The 1799-nt window shown below is 56.0% G+C and overlaps 1 non-coding gene across 1 annotated transcript; it reads left to right on the top strand.

Annotated features, from left to right (window-relative positions):
• Positions 1–372: 372 nt before the first annotated feature.
• On the top strand, positions 373–444 carry TRNAE-CUC (transfer RNA glutamic acid (anticodon CUC)). Its single transcript has one exon. It is a non-coding gene; the product is annotated as a tRNA-Glu (tRNA).
• The last annotated feature ends 1355 nt before the right edge of the window (positions 445–1799 follow it).

A 1799-nucleotide genomic window follows, 5' to 3' on the forward strand; every position in this document is an offset into this window, starting at 1 on the left:
TCCGCCGCCTTCCTCCTCACGGCCCGCCCGCGCAGCTCTTGCCTGTGCCGCTGTGCGGGGCGCATCTCCTCCGCTCTTGCACCGCCGGACTGACGGCAGCGACCGCAGCTCTGTCACGCCCGGCCTCCCACCGTCATCCCACCTCCCGCCCACAGTGAGAGCCCCTCACCCGCCTCGCCTGAGGCGCCCCCTGTCCTCCCCACCCCGCCGCCGCCTCCCCCCGCTTCCGTGGGGTGGAATGGAACGTCCCTCCGTACGCACAGCTGCCTCCGGGGCTTGGTACTGCCCAGAAGGGGTAAGCACAAATAAGGCACGAAGATATGGGGATGTGAGTTTGCTCTTGGGGAAGAAGTTGGAAGAGTTATTCGTAGTTCCCTGGTGGTCTAGTGGTTAGGATTCGGCGCTCTCACCGCCGCGGCCCGGGTTCGATTCCCGGTCAGGGAAAACACTTTTTGTTTTCTCTTCCTCCTTACTCTGCCTTTAGGATTCTCTCCCATCCTCTCCAGCTTTTACAATTCAGGAAGCGTTCGGCCGGCTCCTGTGCGAGCCCGAGGCGTCGGCGTTGCAGCCCAGCAGCGAGATTCAAGACGTGTTTGGCGGTTTGGAGGAGTCGTGCGTGAAGGGCCGTGCAAAGTCTCAGCGGGCGGTGCGGGTGGGCGGGGGAGGCCGGCCCGGGTGAAGCGTCTGGAAGTCTTCCCTTCAGAAAACTGCCTGTGGACACCCTGTGCCCACCCGGAGGGTTTCTAGGAGTCAGCAGAGGGCTGCTGAGCAATCTCTGCCTAGAGGGGTACGGGCAGGGCTGTCGGCCACCGCTTAAAAATACCGTATTTTCCCTTTTTGGAGGGGTGCTCTGATGGCTGCGTGTTTCCACGCCTTTCTCCTCACAGACGAAGAGTCACTTGGTGCCGTCATGAATCTGAGCGGTGGCAGCGGGGACCCCCTCATCTGTCACCGGTGTCCATGTGCCTCTGTCCGAGCATCATTTCCCCAGAGAAGGTGGGAAGGGTTTGTCCCCGGCACCTCTCTCCTGGTAGGAGAGGGGCTGCTGTTTGCTCACCTGAGGAACAGCCTGTCTCTTTACAGTGTATTTCCAGAGTCGTTGGGTTAGGGGCGCAAGAGGTATCCCAAAAACTCTTCAGGAGGTGGAAAGAGATAAACGGAGAGGGCAAAGGGAGGTTTAATATCTCCCTGTCATTGGCATCTGTCTCGCTCCCTCTTGCAGCAAAGCCCTCACCATACCTTCTCAGCTCCTAAAAATGGTACACGTGCCTTGGAAAGTGAGAGAGGTGATGAGAATGGGGTAAAGCCTCTTCCAGTCCTGCGACAGCAGGATGCCTCCTCTCCTCCTCCAGGAGCTCCCTGGCAGCCACCAGCTCTGTCTCACAGCAGAGCACTTCAGCTGCGCACCCAAACCCGCACCCAGGGCTCCAGCATGAGCCGTTCTTCTTTGCCTGTAGCCCCCCACCCCTGCCCAAGATTTGTGGGGTGTGTCGTGGTTTAACCCAGCTGGTGACTAAACGCCATACAGCCGCTCGCTCACCCTCCCTCACCCCCCGGGGAATGGGGAAGAGAATTAAAAGGGAAAAGAGAAGGAGGCTCATGGGTTGAGATAAGAACAATTTAATAATAATAACAGTAATAATAATAATAACAACAATAATAAAGTAATGATGATATAACAATAGTATATTAATATATATATAATGAGAATAATATATACAATAACATATACAAACAAGTGATGCACAGTGTAATTGCTCACCACATGGTGACAAACACCTGTCCTATTCCAGCAAGTG

This window comes from Tauraco erythrolophus, chromosome 2 (assembly GCF_009769465.1).
Source record: "Tauraco erythrolophus isolate bTauEry1 chromosome 2, bTauEry1.pri, whole genome shotgun sequence".
NCBI lineage: Eukaryota > Metazoa > Chordata > Aves > Musophagiformes > Musophagidae > Tauraco > Tauraco erythrolophus.